Below are 12,354 nucleotides of genomic sequence, written 5' to 3' on the forward strand. Positions count from 1 at the left end.
CATTGCTCAAAACGTCGTGATTAAAACTGCCACATTGCAAAATCACCTCAATCAATGCTTAACTCTCTCCAATCTGTTTCTTATTTCCTCTGTTCATCTTATTTCCCATAACATGATGCTCAAATACTTCTCCCTTGATAAACATTGATTTGATTAAGTGGGATTTCGTTCTTACGGTTGTCAATTCATGAGCTATATTCATCATTCCTGTAAGTTTTCTGTACCACGTGTAAAACACCGGAAGCATCATTATGATCCTCCAATGCTTAGCTATCACTTGTGGACAGCTAAGATGACAATCTGTATGAATGTGTTCCTGCGTTTTGGTCCCTTTGCATTTTTGCCAACATACGATGCTCAGCTTTTCCTGTATTCAATGCTGCCTTATAAAGAACTTTATTTCTCTTATCATAGTGTCCACCATCTCCAGTGATAATAGCAACAAAAGTCTAAAGGGATAGCAGATAGCGACTAGTACAACTTACATAGCTCATTCATTGGCGGCAGAGTTCCCTGAAAAAGCCAGCTGTGGAAATGAGTGGATATAAAAGGAGTAAAGTGCTGGTGGTGATTACAACACGATAGTTGGTTCCACACTCTTTGTTTAATTAAAAGCAAGCAAAGAAAGCATTCCCACCATTATTTAGCATTCAGAGACAGGTCAGGTGATGTCTGAGTTGCCCAGAGGAAAAATTCATGAAGCTAACAGAATTAGAACCACAGACAAAGTAACTGACAATTGAGGTTATGTTCAGGGTTTTTAAAACTCCATCTTCCTTTGTAAATATATATTTTAAAATACCTATGAGGGACAAAAAAAATAGCTATGAAGGAATGTAATCCAGTTCATATTGCTGGCTTCTTGGTTACTTTTAAATTAGGTTGTGTATAAGAGTATAGCTCGTCACAGTGACCTTCTACTCTACTTTAAATTTATGTTCAATCGTAGCCAAAGAGCTAGGCCAACAAGTAACTTGCAACCCTCTGGCTTCTTTCAACAAAGTTTTGAGTGAAGCAGTGCAAAAGCATAGCAGCACAACTGACACTGTAGGCTACAATAAAAAAATAAGGGGAAAGAATCACACTTTGGTTCTTCACAGGGTATTTGCTTCAAAAACACTAAATTAAGAATTAAATTAGCAATCTGTGTGAAATTATATCTTGTGGATAAAACAGACTATGGTTTAAAGATGTTTTGTCCTCCCTACTGGAAAAAAAATAGATAAGCCTGGTTTTCATTAATCTCCCATTTTCTACCATTTTATAAATAAATTTCAGTTTTATGAAGTGATATTTCACAGCTACAACACTAGAGAAAGTCACGGATTATTGTGCAAAAATGGCAAGATCATGTGAACACAGGGACTGAAATGATGCTCTTCCTACGAATTCAAATAAATTTAAGTAACAGAACAATATTATAAATACGGGAGGTAAAGATGGCTCTAGTGTAGTTCAGTGTTCAAAACAAAGAGATTTCTTTTCTTTTCTGTAAAACTGAACTGTGGAACATATTAAATATGAGAACACGGCCATGGTACATTGCACGTTGATGGGCTAGAAAACTCTGACCACCGAAACCACCACCACCATCATCATCACAACCATCGTAATCACCATGGAGAAGCACAGGGTCTTAGGAGAAGGAACCCAGACCTCAGAGCTAGATAAATCTGGCTGTGACACACCATGATTTCCTGTCCATTCAGTTGTGTGGTCTTTGACCACTAGGGCACAGCTGGACACCCATGTGCCATCAGGAATGGCAAATTCCATCAGCATTAAGAAAGAAATTCTCAACCGGTAACAGGAGTCATGGCAATGGCTGGAAGACAGAAAGCCCTGCAACCACAGAAACCTAGGTTGCAAACCTGGCTCCACTCTTTCTGGCCAGTGGGCCTGGGGCAAGTCCTCCAACTTTTCTCAAACCTTAGTTTTTGCATTTACAAACTCGTTATCTTAGTTTGAGTCCCAGCAGAAGAGTCCGAAGAAAGATGGGGCTGCAGGTAGTTTAGATGGGAGGTGATCTCAGGAAGCTCAAGGGAGGGAGTGGGGAGAGGGAGCAGAGGGAGGTGGAAAAGTCAGAAAAGCCAGTGAAGGGTGTGCATCAATGACTGGGTTCCTGCTATGGCCAGGTGGGGCTCCATCCTGTTGGGGGCACTCTGAGAAATCACAAGGAAGGAATACCCCTCAGAACCACTCACTACAAGCAGGGGGCTGTGGCATTCTTCTACTTACTGTAGCTTCAGGTAAACATCAGGTCTGTAGAGAGGCTACTGGGAGGGGCAGAAGAGCCTCCACTATTCTCTGGACAACACTGGTTATCTTCTCCAGGACAGGATCTGAGGATCTGAGACAGGAGCGCGAAGTGCTTGGTCCAGGACAAGGACTCAGCAAATGGAGGGATGGTGGCAAAGATGACCCCTAGAGGAGGATGAGCACTACCCAACTCAGGAACCTGCCAGTGACCTGGTCTGGCCAATCCAGAGCTCCTCCTCACCTCCAGGTGAGTGCCTCCAGGAGCCCGCACGTCTGCTGCTCTGCATAGGCTACCTGCACTGTTAATACATTGCTCGTGCAATTTTAAAGGAGGTTTTTGTTGAGTCTGCAGAGCAAAAAGACAGACTCGACCTACATTGCTAAGTTGCCATGTTTAAGCGTGCACGATGCCTTCCATGGGCATAAGGCACTCTCGCCTTCATGGGCCCCTTCCTCCATAAAAAATATGCCCATGTTGGTATAAATATGAACATGTTGGCAAATCGAACTCCAATAAAAAATACAATCAATCAATCAATCAATCAGAACATGTTAATAGTATACATTAAGACATTTTCTTGGACCTAAAAGCTCTTTTTTTTTTTCAGCTGAATTCAAAAGAAACTAAAACATTTTGTAGGCCCCTGAAGAACTACAGGCCCCAGACACTATGTCTGCTATGCCTAATGGATCGATGAACCTACATATATTATTTCATTTAATTCTGATAAGAACCATGAAAAAGTGATTTCTTATCCCCATTTTTCAGATGTGGAACTGAGCCTAAGGGAGCTCAAATGGCCCATGCAAATTCACACAGCCAATGGCAGAGCCAGAGATCCTTATATACATTCTAAACCCCTCTAGCAGTCATATGGAACAAGGATTCACCCTGACCCTTGCTGCCTTTGCCCAAATCTGAAACATCACAAATATATGTAAATATATACACACAGAAACAGGCATACATGCAAGAAGTTACTGTGGCTGAGTTCAAAAAGGGTGTTGCCTGTGTTCTCCTCTAGGATTTTGATGGAATCTTGTCTCACATTTAGATCTTTCATCCATTTTGAGTTTATCTTTGTGTATGGTGTAAGAGAGTGGTCTAGTTTCATTCTTCTGCATGTGGATGTCCACTTTTCCCAGCACCATCTATTGAAGAGACTGTCTTTCTTCCAATGGATAGTCTTTCCTCCTTTATCGAATATTAGTTGACCATCAAGTTGAGGGTCCACTTCTGGGTTCTCTATTCTGTTCCATTGATCTATGTGTCTGTTTTTGTGCCAGTACCACACTGTCTTGATGACCACAGCTTTGTAGTACAACCTGAAATCTGGCATTGTGATGCCCCCAGATATGGTTTTCTTTTTTAAAATTCCCCTGGCTATTCGGGGTCTTTTCTGATTCCACACAAATCTTAAACATACATACATACATACATACATACATACTCAGAAGTACATCTTAAATTTTTAACAGCTTTATTGGGGTATGATTCACATACAATTCACCCATTTAAAGCATATAATTCAGTGGTTTTTAGTGTATTCAGAGAGTTGGGCCACCATCACCACACTCAACTGTAGGACATTTCATTCACGCAGAAATAAAGCCCAGACCCATTAGTAGTCACTATTCCCTACATCCACCTGTCCCTACCCCTGGCAATCACAAATCTACTTTCTATCTCTATGGATTTATTTATTCTGGACATTTCATAGAAATGCAACCATACAATATGTAGTCTTTTGTGAATGGCTTCTTTCACTGAGTGTAATGTTTTCAAGGTTCATTCACATTGTAGCATCTGTCATTACTTCACTGGTTTTTATTGCCACATAATATTCCACATAATATTGCCACATGATATCTATGGATGTACCAGATTTTATATATCCATTTATCAGTCAATGGCTATTTGGGTTGTTTCCATTATTTGATTATTATGAATAATGCTGCTATGAATTTTTGTGTTTATACATTAATTCTAAATATGTATTATTTTACATCAGGTTGTTTTCATATAATCCCTCATAGCCTAAGGAAGATCCCTAGAGTTAGGAACTTTTAATTAAAAATAACTTTTCTGGGGCACCTGGGTGGCTCAGTCAGTTAAGGATCTGCTTTGGTGCAGGTCATGATCCTGGAGTCCCAGGATCGAGCCCAGCGTCGGGTTTTCCGTTCAGTGGGGAGTCTTCTTCTCCCTCTGCTCCTTATCCCACTCATGCTCACTTGTGTTCTCGCTCTCGTTCTTACTCTCTCAAATAAATAAATAAATCTTTAGAAAAAAACCAAACACTTTTCTAACAAACAAAGGGAACAGTTAACATGAATCCATGAAGGAAGAGACTTTATAAGGGAATCGAAAACCTTTAGGAGGGACAAAATTGGACCTTCAAAAGAAACAGCAAGAAGCCAGGGCATCATGTACTTACTGAAATGGAGTGTAGACATATTTCTGAACATAATGATGAGAAAACAAGTTATTCAGCAGCTTTGCTCCTGACGTAGGACACAATGAGGAATCAATAGGAATATTCTCCTTCAGGTGAAAGGTATGGTTGCTAAAGCTTATCTTTCCAAAGGAATCATTTAGGACCTAATAAGGATCTAATCATTTATGGGGTGCCTGAGTAGCTCAGATGGTTAAGCGTCAGCTCAAATCATAATCTCGGGGTACTAGGATTGAGCCCTGATTTGGGCTCCCTGCTCAGCAGAGAGTCTGCTTCTGCTTCTCCCTCTGCCTCTGCCTCTCCCCTCTTTCCACCTGCTGCTCATTCTCTCCCTCTCAAATAAATAAATGAAATATTTTTAAAAGAATCTAATCATTTATATGTGCTGGCCTAATATTCAGCCAGAAACCAAGGAAAAATCTTCCAGCAGAACATTCCAAAAAGAAGTGCCCAGTGACTTTCTCAATTCAAACTGACAACGTCACACCCCCTCTTGACAACATCTTTCACTCCGCACCCCCCCACTTTCACCTAAGACTCACCCAACACCACTGAGCACTCAGGACACCCAGTAACACGCAATGACGACTGAGTGCCTGTGTGCCAAACATGGTGCTCAGTCCAGGAACAGAAAAACACTAAAAACAGACAAGGCTCATATATACTCTCAAGGAACTTACCCCCTTGTGAAAAAGAAGGAGACTAGTCAATCAGTATACAAATAATCAAAAACATTCCATATATAGAGATATATGCATACCCTTTTGGTTGTAAATTTTAAAAAAAGGCCAATTCTGACTAACTTTAATCCTCTGAGTACAATCATTGGAAAGATACTGTAGTGTCTCAATCTCACAGAACTAGAAGGGCCACATGTACTGGCCCTGGGAGGAAGTAAAAGTCATTATAATTCCATGCGAGTGTTCATCTGCACATGGCTGAACACAACTGCTTGCCAAAACGCAAGCTTTTATAGGAGCAATGACCTCTTTCTTGTTCAACACTGTACACCTAACCTCTAGTTTCTGGTACATTGTAGGCACCCAAACTGACCAATGCCTCCCAATTTCAATTCTAAACTTCAGAAGAAAAACAACAGATTGGCCATCTTGGGTCAGGTGTCCACTACTGGTCCAATGAGCTGTCACTACACATACTACAAATGTTGATTGGGTCTCATCCCCTGAGAGAAAGAATGGTTCTCACAGAGGAGAATTCTACTATAACTCAGTACCCACAGAGGTGGCACTTCAGAGTTGTTAGTTCAGTTTAAATAGTATCATCCAACTAATCTTGCGTTCTTTTCTCCCAGGTAACTGAGATATCATTGACATCTAACATTGTGTAAGTTTAAGGTGCACAATGTGTTGATTTGATACACTTACATATTGCAGTGTGACTACCATCATAGCTTTAGTTAGCACCTCCATCATGTCACATAATTACCATTTCTTTTTTGTGGTGAGTACATTGAAGATCTACTCACTCAGAAGCTTTCAAGTAGGGGATCCCTGGGTGGCTCAGCAGTTTAGCGCCTGCCTTCGGCCCAGGCCGTGATCCTGGAGTCCTGGGATCGAGTCCCGCATCAGGCTCCCTGCATGGAGCCTGCTTCTCCCTCTGCCGGTGTCTCTGCCTCTCTCTCTCTCTCTCTCTCTCTCTCTCTCTCTCTCTCTCTCTGCGTGTGTGTGTGTGTATCTCTCATGAATAAATAAATAAAATCTTAAAAAATAAACTTTCAAGTATATAGCATGGTATTATTAGCTGTAATCACCATGCCGAACATGAGATCCCCAGAACTCATTCATTTTATAAATGAAAATTTGTACCCTTTGACCAGTATCTCCCTATCCCCCTACAAGCCCTGGTGACTACCACTCTACTCTGTTCCTAATTTGTTCTGCGTTCTCACTTACCCCCCTTCCGATCCATAGTAGATATTTATATGAATTTTGGTTTAGGAATTAAGAATAAAGTCTACAGGGCACCTGGATGGTTCAGTGGTTGAGCATCTGCCTTCAGCTCAAGTCATGATCCCGGGGTCCTGGGATCCAGTCCTGCATCAGGTTCCCCGCACAGAGCCTGCTTTTCCCTCTCCCTGTGTCTCTGCCTCTCTGTGTCTCTCATGAATAAATAAATAAAATCTTTTTAAAAAAGAATAAAGTCTGCAACTGAAAATTAAACTCAAATCAAGTTATTATTCCTTGTTTATATCCCCACCAACTAAGCCTACCAGCCATAGACTTAAAATAAGGAAAGAACACTGTTTAAACACTAACATTTCCATTATTCAAAATGCCCACGATTTCCTGAAACTGACTTGTTTATCCCAGGTGGGAAAAACCAGTGATCACTGTTTGTGGCAGATACCTTCAGAAGCCAATAATTCCTTGTTTTCCCTGGGACCCACCATCTACTCTCCTACGCACCCCACTCCCACCCCAGGATTCACCTCCAGCAGCTACGTCTGTTGCATTACGGCTGACCAAAATGGAGCATCCAACCAACCTAAACAAGGCCAATCATACTCTTGCATCGGGGAACTGGACCAGAGGGCTGAAGGGCTGTTATCAGGTTTTGTGTGGCACAGGGCCCATGGGATATAACCTTGGAGAGCAGGCTACCTTTTGGGTACTGTGGGAACTAAGAATTTGAAAAGCATTGTGAACAACAGGAAGTGAAGAAAGCAGATACACAATGCTTTGAGAATCTAGAATAATACCTGTATAATTCTAATTTTAGGCTCCAGCCTTTTCCTGAGATCTGCCTCTATCCCTGCTCTTGGGATCCACAGATATCCCTACATGCTGTTGCCAAATGCCCTTTAGCTAGTTCCATCAGCTTAGGTTACTAACCAAAATCCTAACTAGCACATACAGTTCTTGAGGGCTCTGACAGAGCTTTTTACAGTAGAGGATAAAGGACAAATCTGAGAGCACCCCACATTTCTTAGTTTGTACTTTGCAATCTATAATGAAACTAGTAGGCTTCTGAGTGTCAAACCCATCACACTTCTGGCACTAAAATTTGTGTCCAAGTTGCTATTCTTTGAAAAAGAGAAAATAGAATCACACTTTTAGGAAAAGTGGTGTTGATAGCTCTGGGCAAAATCCTGCCTGCCATCCACCTCTATCCGCCACCTCTAGGTTTCTGAGAAGACTCCATGCATAAAGAAAAATAGCAAAAGTAAAAACAAGGTTCTACTTTATTTTTAGCTGAGCCTGTTTCTAATAAACTCAGATGAAGCCAAGAGCACTTGGCAAGAAACAGGAAGGGTTCTGGTCTCCAGGCCATGATGGCACCTCATGCCGGGTTCCTTGCACCACAGGCCCACATGGTCCATTTGAGGTCAGGGAACTTTGTTGGCAGCACCCACTTCCCTATGTCAAATTCAGCAAACTGACCCTTCTCCATGGCCCTACACAGCCAACTCCATCCTAATTCCTACCTCAAGGACCTGCTAGCCAGAAACATGGTACACAAGCAGGATCACAGACCCCGGACTTCTCAGAATCTCCAATTCCAGTCCCTTCCCTCAAGGGTTGAGAAAAGGGTTGTAGTTAGCACAATCCCTGAAACACAAAACTATTCTTAAGGCCTTTATGAGTCAAGGGATCCAAAGACAAGGACACAATTCATGAGTGATGGGCTTAGTGCATACATTCTCAATGGGGCAATATTGCCACCAAGGAGGTGAAAACTGATTCTTGGGAGAGAAGAAAATTTACTCTTTTTTATGTATAAAATACAGATCTACATACACGGCATCTATGCTATTAAAATTTCATTGGGGGGTGTGTGGCAATTCTGGGAAAAAATGTCTTTAAAAGTCTCCTTAAGACAAAAGATAAGGCTCACCTAGGTGGCTCAGACGATTGGGCATCTGCCTTGAGCTTTGGTCGTGATCCCGGGGTCCTGGGATCCAGCCCCGAGTCAGGCTTCCTGCTCAACAGGGAGTCTGCTTCTCCCTCTCCCTCTGCTGTTCCCCCTGCTTGTGCTCTCTGGCTTATGCTCGCTCTTTCTCTTTCACTCTCTCTCTCTGTTAAATAAATAAATAAAATCATTTTTCTAAGATTTTATTTATTTATTCATGAGAGACACACAGAGAGAGAGGGGCAGAGACACAGGCAGAGGGAGAAGCAGGCTCCCTGCAAGAGTCTGATGCAGGACTGGGATCATGCCCTGAGCCGAAGGCAGACGCTCAACCACTGAGCCACCCAGGCATCCCAAATAAAGAAAGAAAGAAAATCTTTAGAAACAAAAAAAGAAGAAGAAGAAATAAAGAAAGAAAGAAAAAAAGGACAAGAGACATTGGAACTTGCAAGGTGGATTTTGTGGTGTGGCTTTCAGGCTCACTTACCCCGATGGACCCATTCCCAGCTCTGTGCACATTGGCTGCTAAGGACATCCAGTTCTTCTCCCAAGAATTGCCCTTTGCAGAAGGGGACCCACCTCTCCCAAGAAGGCTATGCTCACACTTTCCCCTTTTCTATGCCTCTTCCCCATGCTTTGCTCCATTTCTGTGAATGTCAAGCCTGTCCAAGGACTTTTTCATTCTGCATCTTTCTTAGACCTTCTCCCAATCAACTCTTTGTTTTGCAAACTGAATCATCTCTACATTCCCCCAACTCTTTTGCAAGTACCACTTCCATCTGAATACTCTTCATAAGTGCTGATGGCTTTTCTACTGCTACTCATAAAAGCACTCTGAGGTATATAATCTTGCCTCATTCTTTTTTCTACTCCCAGGACCTAGCATTGTTTCTGGCAGGAACAAATGTTCATTAAGTGTTAGATCAATCAAAGTAGTTTATAGAGCATGTTTGTGAGTCTTTGGGCAAACTGCAGCCTATGGAAGCTGAGTAGGCCACAGAGCAACTTCCAGTTATTTCAAAGTTGGTCCATCAACTGAAAAGACCCAGCTCTAGTTATTTTTGCATTCCTATAAGCACCAACAGCCAAGAAAACAAAATACCTAAAATATCCTGTCAAGATACAATCCAATTGTTATAAATAAGATATTTTTTAATAAGTAAGTATATGAGAAAATACATCTCTATTGAAATAGCTGTATTTAAATTCAAGTGCTAAACATAAATAAAATATAAATAATGCTGACTTCTTCTTTCAGACTACATATAGGTTATAGTTATTTTATCTGTACTGTCTCTTTTGAGGTTCAGTCAATCGAGATAATATTTTACCCATTTTAAAAAGGATGAAAGTAGGGGCACTTGGGTGGCTCAGTCCATTAAGCCTCTGACTCTTGGTTTCGGCTCAGGTCATGATCTCAGGATCATGGGATTAAGCCCTGCATTGGGCTCTGCTCAGCACAGAGCCTGCTTGTTCCTCTCCCACTGCTCCCCTCCCCCAATAAATAAATAAAATCTCTTTTTTTAAAAAAGGATGAAAGTATTTTAACAAGTTCAAGTGGCTCCCTCAAAGCCTCAAGATTGCAAAGTAATACATGGATAACTGAATTCAAACCCAAGCCTCCTAAACCCAGTCTGGTGGTTCTCAGTCAGGGACAATTTCACCCCCTTAGAGGTTTTTGGCAATAATGGGAGATTTTTTATTTTTGGTTGTTGCAACTAGGGGAGAGGTGCTACTGGCATCTTGTGCAAAAGACCAGGAATGCTGCTAAACATATCATTATATAGAGGACAGCCCTTAATAACCAGGAATTTACCTGGCCCAGAATGCCAACAGTGCTGAAGTTGAGAAATTCTGATGATGTCCAATGCATTCACCATCAATTTCACGTTGTCTTTGAGTTTTTAAATAGGCAGGGAATTATCAAACCTTTGGCCACAGGGCTATGCTTTCCAACGCAAAAGCCATGAGCCACATGCAGTTATTGAGTGCATGAAATGTGTCTAGTCCATACCGAGGTAATTCTGGGCTTTGAAGACAGTGTGAAATAAAGCATGTAAATTCCCTCAATATTTGTATATTGGTTACATGTTGACATGATGATATTTTGAATCTACTGCATTAAACAAAATATGTAACTATAATCAATTTCACTTGTTTCTTTTTACTTTTTTAGTGGGGCTATGAGATAATTTAAAATTTCATATGTGGCTCTCACTTGGGGCTTTCATTATATTTCTTTGGATAGTGGTGCTATATCGTTGCTGCTGCAGAAAATATCTAGTTGAAACAGTGTATGTCATATCCATTATGCAAAGCAACATGAGAACAGGCTATTTCAAAACAGTCTTCCAATTTGTGATAGGTAAAATAATAGCCCCCACAAAGATGTCCACATCCTCTTACGGGGAACCAACGAATATGTCACTTTACAGGGCAAACGGGACTTTGCAGACATGATTAAGTTCAGAACTTTGAGATAGGGAGATAATCCTGGACTATCTGGGTGGGCTCAAAATAATCACAAGTATCCTTATAGGAAAAAGGGAGGCAAGTGAGTCAAAAAAGAAGATATGCTGACAAAAGCAGTGTCTAAGAGAAATGGAAAGATGCTTGCTATGCTGCTGGCTTTGAAAATGAAGAAAGGGGCCACAAGCCAAGGAGGCAGGCAGCTTCTAGAAGGTGGAATAGGCATTGGAATGAATTCTCCTCCAGAGCTTCCAGAAGGAACATAACATTGCCAAAACCTTGGTTTTCGACACCCAGTTCCTCCAGAACTGTAAGATAATAAATTTGTGCTGTCTTAAGCCACTAAGTCTGGGGTAATTTGTTATAGCAGCATAGGAAACTACTCCAGCATTATGCACACAGAGATGGATTATGTTGCACATAGGCGTTCATTCAAAATTGAAAATTCTACCAAAATATATGACTCCATTTTCGGAAGTAGAAATCTATATGACTTTGATTAAGCACACTCACTATAGCTGACATAACCTGGGGTCTATACCATCTCCACAATTATAATACAATGTATTTACCAAAACCACTTAACTCAATGAATTACTGTAAACTGTACTTGGACCATGCATGGATAATTGATCTGCACAACATACATGGTGCCACAAGTAGAAATCACTAAAGAGAAAAAGAAAAGGCAGCTAAAAAATGAAGAATTGATTGTCCTATATAACATACATATTCATACACAATACATGTCTCGGGAATGGATGCTCACTACTCAACCCATGCTATTGAAATTCCAGTATAAAAGCAAATTGCTGTACATGAACAATAATTATATACACAAAGAAAATGATATTTTAGCTAAACACCTAAGTGAAGGACAAGCATGAAAAAAAAAAAGGACAAGCATGGTTACTGTAAGTCTCTCTACTTTTCTATAATATCTAAACTCATGTGATTACCAGGCAAATGAAGTTTTTAAAAATGCCATCCCTATTCACAAGCTTCTGTGTTAGAGTGCATAGCTGGGGAGTTAATCCTTTGGATAATATCACTTTTCAAGGAAGGTGGGCTTTAGTAAAAAAAAATTTTTTAAATAGGAGGGATTAATAATACACTAATCTCCTTAGTAACTGAAGCTAATTTATGAGAACTATAAACTTTAATCTATTTCCAACTTTAAAAGCAAAGAACATAAGTCAACCAGAAAAGTATTTATGGCTAGCTACCAAAATTAAAATTGATTCTCTTTTGGGCAGAAGTAGCAAGAGCTCTGGATTAGGGGGAAGACATAGGATCTAGTTCC

General features: G+C 40.8%; 1 protein-coding gene across 1 annotated transcript in view; it reads right to left on the reverse strand.

The window, feature by feature from the left end:
• The window catches only part of ARHGAP6 (Rho GTPase activating protein 6), a 484,849-nt gene that overhangs the window by 420,862 nt on the left and 51,633 nt on the right, over positions 1-12,354 (reverse strand). The window lies entirely within an intron of this gene.

This window comes from Canis lupus, chromosome X (genome assembly GCF_011100685.1).
Source record: "Canis lupus familiaris isolate Mischka breed German Shepherd chromosome X, alternate assembly UU_Cfam_GSD_1.0, whole genome shotgun sequence".
NCBI lineage: Eukaryota > Metazoa > Chordata > Mammalia > Carnivora > Canidae > Canis > Canis lupus.